Genomic DNA, 11,725 nt, shown 5'->3' with positions numbered 1-11,725 from the left:
TTTTTCATAGTATTGTAAACCTTCTAAGATGGAATTACTATTGAGTTTGGGGCTATGGCAATAGTGGTTATCCTCTAGTGAATAATGTGTAGGGAAGAATAGGTTTTTCTCTTGTTTCTGGAAGGCATGTGACAAGCAGGGGGATGATCATTATTAGGGTCACTAGAGTTTTCTTATTTTACAAATACCACCATTTGTTTTTAGGATGACCATACATGATGAATGAACATTGAACAATAAATGAGAGGAGGTCCAAGTATGTGTGAATCCTCACAACTTGTGCATTTCTTATCCTAAAAGTGGACTTGGTTTGGAAGAGAAAACAAACTACTATGATAGAACCTCCAAAGTGAATGCTTAGGAAAACCTCATAATACACTGATGGGCTAGTCTTTCCAGCTAAATAAGGGAGGTTTAACAAAAACCCAGTTCTAACATGGGAAGTCTTGTTATAAATGGGTAGCCCTAATGGTATAATCCCCTCCCCAAAACAAAAATAACTAGCAGGTGAAGAAGAAACAAAGTGCTTGAGACACAATTTTCAACATGAAGACATTGCTTGTATTTTAAATCAACGGTTGAAGTAAAATTTTGAAATAAACAAAGGCCACTAACCACAACCCTAATTTCGTAGAGTATAAGTACTTGGAGGCCCAGGGGAATGTAAAAGAAGATATTTTTTATGAAATGTAATTTCTTATTAGTACTGAATCTAATGTGTAGAGTCTAGAGAGTTATAACTAGAATGATAAGAAACTCCTTTTTCTTGTAATGATTACAAATCAAGTTTGATAATATTAACTAGAACTATATTTTTGGCTCTATTTCCAAATTCATGAGTAACATTCTGAAAACGTTCTCCCTTCTTGCATGCACACACACATTTCTCTATATAAATTGGTTGTGTCCTAGCCATATTGTATCTAGGCTATTCTAGAAAAATGCCATATTTGTGCCAGATATCACGTGTCCATACCTACATGAAGCTTTGCAATTTACTTGTGATTTCCCACCACTTATGCATTTGTAAGCGAGATTTTCCTTACAACCTTAATGGGGATTCTATTGAATGATTACAATATTGTATATAGTATAGAGTACTTCAAACCAAAAGTTGTTTGAGAGTTTTTTACCTTGACAACGTTATTTTCTATCTCAACAATGGTCCTCTTTTCCTCTCAACAACACAATTATGTTGTGCAAATACCTTGAGTCTTGCAATACTTGTAGAAATAATTAGGGTTTATTTTCCCAATATCTAATTTCTAATAACCTTAATCTTCTTAAGTAGATCGGCCTAGCTTTAAAAAAATTTGAGTCTTTAAGTAAATATTTTAAATAATTCAAAGTGGTTGATTGACCATCTCGACGGTCTAGGAGACTTCGTGGGCTATCACCTATGAGTCCTGAGCCTTCCCCTAAAAGGTGTAGGAGTGATTCTGCCAGCGGTTTTCAACCAATGGCAGCAGGTGCATTGGAGATTGATCCTTTGCTTGGGGTCATTAATTCACAAGATAGACCTGGCAGTAGTAGAGAGTTAGAGAGGAACGCACCAGTTCTTTCTCAAGTACTTTTTCAGTCAGAAGATAATATCGAAGTTGAAGAGCTTTCAGAGTCAATTGAAACTCCGAATTCTCCTCTTCCTCCTGACCATCCAACCATTCTATTGTACATTGAAACCCTGACTCATATGCCTTCGAGCCCAAGTTTACACCCATCTATTCCTTCGATGACCACTGTTGGAAGCATGGCATCTACGACGAGTGTTGAGAGCATACAGACTCTCATATCTATGCAAGGAGAAGGAACTATTTCCATCCCTTCTATTACTCCCAGCGCTCCTATATTTGGGTCTACTTCCATTCTGTCAACAAGGGGAACTTCTAAGGCTATCCGGTTTTGGATTTATTCCTTATGGAATGTCGTCTCATGGAATTCCTTTAGTTCCTTTGAACATACCAACGACTGCCTCTACATCCAAGATGAGTAGATCAGCTTCTTTTCAGGGTTTTCCATTTGGAAGTGGTCATATACCACACTCCAATCCAACAGTAGGGTCAATGCCTTTTTCCTTCACAAGTCAAGGTAACCCATCCCAAAATTGGACAAATCTTGCGATTAGTGGGATAGGAGCTGGGAATCAATTTTTTGGCCAACAAGGGAATGTGTCGTATTCTTCAGTTAATTCATTTCAGAATTATCCACCCTTTTCTAATGCATGGAATCCTTATCAGGGGCTATCAGCTCCTTTCAACACTTCGTTAGGGGGTAACTTCACTTGTTATGGAGCCTTTTCAGCAGGAGTTGGTCAAACTCCAAATTTTGCTGGACCACAAGGACCACCTTTTGGTTCAATAGGCTCTATGAGTTACTTCGAGAAACCTGGTGTCTTTCAAAATCCAGGTCATTCTTTTCAGACCTTTGGGAACCCCACCCGCATTAGGTGGAATTCCCAAGGTCCGCCACGACTCCCTTTTCTGGCCACGCTGAACTTGCCAGACTTTAAATTGACAAATGATCTGATTCGGTACAATCTGGCTTTGCCTATGGTCCCAACTAAACTTCCCTCAGATGTCCCAAAATTCGAAGGGAAGAGTGGTGAAGATCCGGGAGACCACATAGCCACATTTCACTTATGGTGCTCATCCAACTCCCTGATATATGATTCGATTAGGTTGAGGTTATTTCAACGCACCCTAACTAGAAATGTGGCCAAATGGTATAAAGATTTTCCAAGGGGCACCTATACTTCTTTCTATGATTTTGCTAATGTCTTTTCTAACCATTTTCAGTTGTCTGTTCGATATGAAGCCAGAACTGAACTTCTGGCTAACTTTCAACAAGACACCGCAACTCACATTTTGGATCACATCCAGGAATGGAGGAGGAGGAAAAGGCTTATCAAATATGAAATCCCACTAGAGTTCCTTCTCGAATGGTTTCTCAAATAATTACAACTTGAGATCTCAAAGGATGTGTCTCTCTTCGGTGTTTATATGGAAGAGCAGTCCATTTTCAAAGCCCAGCAAGTGGAATTGATATATTCTGAGCCTGGGGTTCTTCAGAAAATTCTACCTAATGCTCCTAGATCTAAGGTCGATTTAGCCAAACTGAAACAAGGTCCCCATTTCGATGGTATAGTCGGATCGATTGATGTTAGCTTGGTGAACCTATTGAATCAATTACAATAGTTGTCTCTACAAACTACTTCTTCTAACCAGGCAGCACCGTCTGTACCTACACCTTCCCAACCTACCTCTATAAATGTCGTCCAGACCTCTAACCCCAAAGGAAATCAACAATCTGATGGGAAGAGGAAGGGATGAGGTAAGAAGAAGAACCAAGAAGGAAAAGGCAATGCAAACAAACCCGATAATGGTGTCGAAGAGGGTAGGAAATATTCCAAGAAAAGGTAAAATTTCCATGCAAGTTATGCAATGGATATCATCTGACTCACCTCTGCCCTAAGATGTAAGATGCTCAGTGCTTATTAGTACAGCAAGGGTCCTCTAGTTCCCAAGCTGTTCTGACTAACCCTTTTCCCCAAGGGCAACAATTACTTGCTGGCACGAATTCTAATGCTGGTACCTCCTCCGGGGGCAACCAGGAAGGGGAAAATTTGTCAAATGTTTATATGATGAGCTCTCATATCAACGTCACTACTTGAGCACACGATTATGGTGAATCGAAAACATCTAAGGCTAAATCTATTCCCAAAGCCATAGAACCACTTCATATTGACCGACCCTCTTTTGAGTCTATACCTCGGATACCGAAAGGCTCCACAAAGCGCTTAACTATTAACCCTAATGCTAGGGCAACCCAGAACTACTTGATTGTAGAAGATCTTGATCAAATTCATTGTGCTATGTTAGCATTGGAGGTACTGCAATCGTGCCCTACTCAAAGAAGTGCTTTGCTTTTGGCAATCAGTGCATTAGATCCAAAGAATTATTTAGTGCTCACTTTTGATATGTTGAATGTCAAAAATAGACTTCCTCACCATATGGCTTTCCAAATAAAGTCCACATACCGAAAGACCAATATTTTTTGGACTGTTATAGATGAGGGAGCTTCCACATGCGTGATGTCTACGTCATGTTGGAATGCCATTGGATCACCTTCAGTTATTCCTTCACCGACTCTTTTGACGGCATTTGATGGACATTCTCATAGGCCGCACAGGATTATCCCAGCATTTGCTATCTGTGTTGGGGGAAAGGTAGTGAATATTGAGGTAGAAATCGTTGATGCGAACCTGGATTATAACATCCTCTTAGGCAGGAATTGGATTTACGATATGGATTCCATATTTTAATCATTATTCCGCATCCTTTTTTTTCCTCATGAGGGGAGGATTGTTGGAGTTGATTAGTTAGATTATTCTCCAGGTGACTCTCATGTAACTTTGGATTCTACCATTGCATCAATCCCCGTCAACCTATTGAGAATTTAGGAATTGCGATGTACTCTTCATTAATGGGTATATTTGACCTTCCTACTCCTACAGCTAGAATTAATGCGATTTCATCCTCTAGGGGACCTTCTCGGAAAGAGTTCTTTCGAACTCATTATTTTTCAGACCCTTGGCCCTTACCTTCATCTACCACCACATTAGATGGAGGGCAGGTAGGTGGAATGGAATTTCCCATGTCTGCAGCAGAACTTAGTTATCAATCTATCATTAACTCTACAAACAACCATCCCACTCCCTTTTCACAAGAGGAGTTAGATGGCGATGTGGCTCCGGCTTGGACCCTCGATTCTACTTCAGCTCTGGATTGCTTGGATACAGTCTTACCATCTGAAGAAGCAATTTTGGAAGCAATGATGGGTGTGGATCGACCATGGGAGGATTTACATCATCGTTCATATTTTCTCCCTCCATTGCATGAAGTTGAATCTAGTTTGCCCAATCTGTCTACTAGTGATGTTTTGTAAAGTTTCAAACCCTTTGGCTTGAGCACAATTTTCTGCTAAATGTAACATGTCGGTTATCTCACGAACTATACCTGTAAACATCTCTAGGAATCCTAATGTAATCGAAAATGTCTTCATCGGAGCTGATTGTTCCCCTGAAGAAATTCAAATCTACACCGACCTCTTTAAAGAAATTTGAGATGTGTTCGCTTGGTATTATTAGGAAATTCTTAGAATTGATCCATCTATAGTCCGGCATGAGATCAAGACATACCAAAATTCCAAACCTATTTGTAAAAAAATTTGACTGGTCAATCCTCAGAAAGCGGCAACTATTAAAGCTGAAGTTGAAAAGCTGCTTAAGGCAAGTTTCATATACCCTGTTCCTTTAACTGAGTGGGTATCCAATCTAGTCCTGGTAGATAAGAAGTAAGGAAGGATCCAAGTATGTATCAACTTTAGGGATTTAAATAAAGATTTTCCAAAAGACAATTACCCCGCGCCTTTTATTGATCAAATTATTGATGAATGTGTGGGTAATCAAATTTTTTCGTTCATGGACAGATTCTCTGGTTACAATCAAATTACTATTCGTCCAAAGGATCATCACAAGACAGCCTTTATCTGTCCTTGGGGCATGTTTGCATAGAAGAAGATGCCTTTTGGCCTTAAAAATGCTAGAGCTACTTTTCAGCGAGCCATGTCTTATGCTTTCCATGACATCAAACATGTTATTGAAGCATACTTGGATGACTTAGCTGCTCGTTCTCGCAAGAGAATTGATCATCCCAGCCACCTTCAGTTAGTCTTTGAAAGATGTCATTTTTATAAAATCTAGTTGAATCCGAATAAGTGTGCTTTTGCAGTTACATTCGGTCGGTTGTTAGGATTCATCGAATCGACTGAAGGGATTCGAGTTGATCCTTTCAATGTTGAGGCAATAATTCAATTGCCTCCCCTGTCTTCCATTCATCAACTTCAAAGTCTCCAAGGAAAGGCAAATTTCTTGAGGAGATTTATAGCAAATTACGCTGAGATTACCAAAGGATTTATGTGTTTGCTTAAGAAAGGAGTTCCATTTTTATGGGACAATTTCACGCAACAATCTTTTGATGCTTTGAAAAAAGCATTAACCTCTGCTCCATTATTGAGTCCACCAGATTATGGCAGAGATTTCCTTTTGTATCTCGCTGCGACAGAATCAACCATCGGTATGGTTCTGGTTCAGGAGGATGATGCTCTCAATGAGCATGTAATCTACTACTTGAGTCAAGGCTTGGTAGGACCTGAGCTATGCTATTCTCTCATCGAGAAATTGGCCTTGGTGGTTCTCCATGTTGTCCAGCGACTTCATCATTACATTATGCTTCAGAAAACGTTCGTCTTAGTGGCTGTCAATCATTTTCAGTTTGTCCTTAGTAGGTGAGTGATTGGGGGCAAGTATAATCAATGGATTGTTATTTTGCAAGAGTTTGATCTCGAATTCTTGTCAGCTAAATCTAAGAAGTCATTAGTTTTTGCGGAATTGATTTTGAAGTTGCCTTGTGAGGAAGCTATGGTTTATGAGAAAAATTTTCTCGACAAACATTTATTCCTCATTTCTTCACAGGATCCCTGGTACGGAGATATCATTATATATCTCCAGACTTCGAATTTTCCACCTGCTTTCTCCAAATATAAGCATTGAAAGTTACATCACCTTGCCAAAAACTATGTTATTATTGGTGATACATTATATCGTAGAGGGGTTGACTTAATCCTTAGGCATTGCTTAACTGTGGAAGAATTTGAGTCAGTACTTAATGATTGCCACAATGGAGCTTGTGGTAGTCATTTATCAGGGCTTGCAATAGCCCAAAAAAATTTGCGAGCAGGCTACTTTTGGCCTTCAATTTTCAAAAAATGTATTGAAGTGGTCAAACGTTGCCATCCTTTTCAAGTTTATATTTGGAAAATGCACACGCATCCAGCTCCACTTTTTTGTGTAATCACTGTCAGTCCATTTACGAAGTGGGGCATTGATTTTACTACTTGTAATATGCCTTCGGCAAGGAATCACAAGTACATCATTGTGGTCATAGACTACTTTACGAAGTGGGCCAAGGCCATGCCTACTTTCAAGAACAATAGTGAGATAGCAGCCTTGTTTCTCTTCAACCAGGTTATTTCATGATTTGGTATCCTAAGAGAGATTTTCACTGACCATGGCAGTCACTTCCAAAATCAACTGATGACCGAATTGGCTCTCAAGTTGGGCTTCCGGCAGGAGCATTCATCTCCATATTATCCTCAGGCCAATGGGTAGGTTGAAGCCATGAATAAGTCCCTTAAGACCATCCTACAAAGGACAATTAATAAAACTCGATCCATTTGGCACATAATGTTGTACTCGACGCTTTGGGCATATCGAACCTCAGTTAAGACTGCCACTAGTTTTACTCCGTTTCAACTAGTTTACGGATTGGAATCTTTCTTCCCTATCGAATGTGAAATTTCGTTCCTTAAGCTAGTTGTAGAACTTCCGGAGACATCTAGTCTCGAAGAACGCCTCGTTCATTTGGAACATCTTGATGAGCAGCATCAAGATGTATCCATAATAAATGAAGCCCATAAGAAGAGGATTAAAACTCAATATGATATTGTTTGCCCTCAAGTTTTTTCTGAAGGCAACCTTGTCTTAGTCTATGACCAAGACAAAGATGCCCTGGGAGTAGGCAAGTTCAAATCTATGTGATAAAGTCCCTTTATAGTAAAACATGCTTTTGAAAAAGGGACTTATGAATTAATTGATTTTGAAGGGAACAAGCTAGCGGAGCCCAAAAATGGGCTCTACCTTAAGAAGTATTTTTCTTAGGCTTCGGCTAAGCAATTGATTGTTTGTATATATTGTATCTTTGTACATATCTATCTGGCATTTTTGTGATATCGGTATTTTTTGATCTGCTTTGGCAAGTATTGATGGACGATTCGATATATTTCGGATTCACCGATGGTGCGAGTAGGCACACTCGGAATCTTTCTTCCGCAGCATGGGTGATTTATTATCCATCTAGCCAGTTGATGGTATCGAGGGGATTTTTTATTGGCCCTACTTCGAACAACATTGTCGAATATACTTCCATTCTTAATTTACTATCTGAAGCAATATCTTATGGGATTGATTCGTTGGTAGTTTATCTAGACTCACAACTGGTAGTGTCACAGTTAAATAACACTTATCAAGTTCGTGATCCTTATTTATATCACCATTTTTTTAGAGTGAGAGCGTTGCAACGATCATTTATTTAAATCACATATGTTCACATTCCACGATCTAAGAATTCATTAGCAGACTCTATTGCTAACCAAGCATTATATTGGCACATTAATCATTCATCAAATTAAATAACATCAAAAAAATTGAATCTGTATATATATCATAAAATCACCTGTATATAGATGGAGTTTTCAAAAAATAATATACAAAATCGGGACAAGATGCCCTCAAAATTTGGACTTATGCCCATAATCATGTCGAGTCATACACAGATCTATCTATCGAGTCGGCTCAGGATGAGCAGCTAAAAATTTAACCACAGCATTGGCTACACGTCGATGTTTCTGGACCTAGTCCCGTGGTACCCCTACCACACGGCACTGCATCTCCTCAGGCAGATCCTCTATAGCTATCATAGGTACCTAGTGAGTTAGTATCACCAAGTTTCTCTAAACAACATAAAGGACTCTCTTTGTCTTGGCTGCTGCCTATTCGACCGCTCTTCCGTGACGCCTATGCCTCGAAAATACATCAGGTCTCATTAGACCCACATCTAGAACATGGTCATTATATTTTGTCAGTATTTTGTCTCATCAAAAATATTTTTTCTAAGTTCATTTCATATTAAAAAATACAAAAACAAATCTTAAAAAACTCACAAAAACTTAAAAATTGTTACCTATGTCTCCCCATGCCGCATTTGGTGGTAACACTAAGTCTGGATATCCTCAAAAATCCATGTTGGAATATGGGTAGTCATCGACCACGATGATCTGTTGATCCCACCAAGTGAAAAACTCATCATCAAAGGTCATTTTGGGCACATCACTGCCCCCAAGGTGCTTCATCAGGGCTGCCCATCTACCCATTCGTGGATCTCTAGGGCTACTAATGGACACTGATACTTTGGGGCGTAGCCCAGGTATCTTCTCGAAGAAGAATGAACACAAGATGGTTCCATATCCAAAATTCTTCATTTGACCCTTCTATATAGAGGTGAATTGACTCTTGATGTTAGTCATAAGAGGTGTGCACTAGTCAAATACTGTGGTAAGACATTCCACTACCAGGCTCATATATACTAATGACGCCTATGCAGGTAAGCTGACCCATTTACCCTTGCAATGGTAAATAGAAAAATCCTCAAGGATACACTTTCTACATCTTTGATTGGAATTTGACTTCCAATCTTCTCTGGATGTCCAAGACAATATATATGGACATAGTCGTCCACCGAAAGACTACCTCTCGTCCTGCTTATCGAATGCACGACCTCCCCTCTTCGGAAGAGACCAGTGATAAAATAGATATCTTCAACCTCAATCCATAGAGGCATCTGGTCGATCATGAAAGTGTCATCCTCTACGCTCTAGTAGTGGATCAAAAGTTCTACCAAGCATGTATTGGCTTTCATATTTGGCATTTTGAAGAATTGGAGTAAGCCACAGCCTCTCAGAGAATCCAATGCATTTTGGTCATTCATTACCTTATTATCAATAGTGGTATGCTCTCTTTCCCTCCAAGTGATAGTCATCCTGCAAAAAAATGGAGTTTCAACCATAAATTTATATGTTAGAACTTTAACTCGCGTACACGCGGGTTCCCTTTACACACAGTTGTGTGTAGGGACTTCGTATACGCGGGGTACTCACATCCAAATCACATGTATGCAGAGTTTAATTTTTGGACATAGTTTCCCACGGTCAAAACTTTGAAAAAACTTCTAAAAACTATCATAAAACATTACAAGTAGTATTTGAGGAATACTTAGAGACTTTGGGGTGATTTGAAAAGTTCAATTGTTCAGAGGAACGCTTGCTTAGTTTTGTTGCACAACTCTTTGCTTCAAACAGAAATGAAAAAACTGCAAGTCCAAAAGTCATTATATAACTTTGAAATTGTAAAATATTTTTTCAAAAATTGATTTTTGTCTCATGGATTTTTTGACCTGTGGAATTGGATTGTCAAGGGTGGGTTTTTTTTTACAGGAAATTTTGGAGACTTCCTCAAGATGTTATTTTGGTCCCATGACTGTTGACCTGTCATGGTAGGTATCGTTCTCCCATTGGAACATAGGTTAGGGAAAACCATTTTCTAATCCATCTTGCATACTAGCCTCCATTCAGCAATACATTAACTGTAGGGTTGACCCCGTCATATCTTGGTTAGCAAACCAATTTCACTCACCAATTTTTAAATCATGATGTGATGGTAGAGCCATCCTTTACATGGGAATCTTTGTTAGAACCTCACTGACATTGGTTTCCCATGCTGCTATACTGAGTAGGCTCAGGAGTCCTCTTTAGTCTCGCCATGACTGATGCGTTGAAGACACATTCTCCTTTCTTTTGCGCTAATTTTTGGCCTTATACCCTAGAGACTCCTTTGTGTTGAGTTGTATTGCTGCATAGCATTTTGACTATTTGCACCTTTTGGCCTTGAGCCGGCTTCACTTGGACTCATGTTTAAGCCACTTATTTAACCATGTCTTTTGCAAAGTCAACCATGCAATCACTTAGCTTCTGCAACTTGATGCATCCTTTTACCCGTGGAAGGAGCATCCCTTTGAGTGCCCTTCACCAGTATCACCTCCCTGCATTGAGCATAGGAATGTTCCCATTCCAGAAACTAGATCATCTGTTTTTCTGACACTCATTCTTTCCACTGTACTATAGCATTCTTTTATTATTTTTCTAACTTAAATAAAAAGACAAAAGAATTATATATTCCAAAAAGAGAAAGAATAGGACGACATTTCCATATTTTGTTGCCAGTTTGAGTCAATCGTGTCACCCTTAAACAAAGCACTCAAAAGAAAGTCTCTCCTTCATTTGGGTGGGATTTAGTTTGACTTAGGAGCACCTTAACCTTGTTATTGAGTCAGTACTCCTCCAATTGGTTACCTCTTCCAATCATATGGAGAGTTTTCGTATGCCTCTTGCATGAAAAACTTATACAGAGTTATCATATTCTGCCATATAGTCATCATTGAGTCGTGCCTTTGTTAAAGGAAAGTAAACCTAAGACGGTCTCTCTGCGATGTCTCTTGACCTATTTTTCAGTCAGCCATCTCTGGTTGTCTGTGTCATGTTTGTCATCACATTAGTTATATTGGTCCTTTGCTCGTGCCGGTTTGAGAAGGTCTCCATTGACTTCTTGCTAGTGGGTCTTGTCCTTATCGACTATGACAAATTGCTCTAAGGGCAGATCTAGAGCCACACCCTGGCCCTATTTTCATTATTGATAGGTCACCTTGTGTTCAACATCGATCAGTATCATGGGTCTTTGACTGAGTGGTTTCCCTTGTGTTCAACATCAGCTTTCATTATCACACATTAGGATTCATGCAGTGCCTTGGTTTCCGCTTGTCCCTATTGGTGGATTCATTGCCTCTGTGTCAGCTTTTATTATTGGTTGGTTCAGAGGGTTTCTATTGTGTGCTAGTTGTTAGAGCCTAAATTTGCCTTAGGCTGAAGGAAGGCAAAATTCAGGGTAACCACAAACCACGCTCAGCCTCGTAGCTAGCCCTATGAGGACGGGAGAGGGCTC

The sequence above is a fragment of the Pinus tabuliformis genome, chromosome 3_2 (genome assembly GCF_031772625.1).
Source record: "Pinus tabuliformis cultivar Carrire ecotype Pingquan chromosome 3_2, CPIR1, whole genome shotgun sequence".
Taxonomy (NCBI): Eukaryota; Viridiplantae; Streptophyta; class Pinopsida; order Pinales; family Pinaceae; genus Pinus; species Pinus tabuliformis.
The sequence above is the reverse complement of the archived record's forward strand: the minus strand, read 5'-3'. Positions refer to the sequence as shown.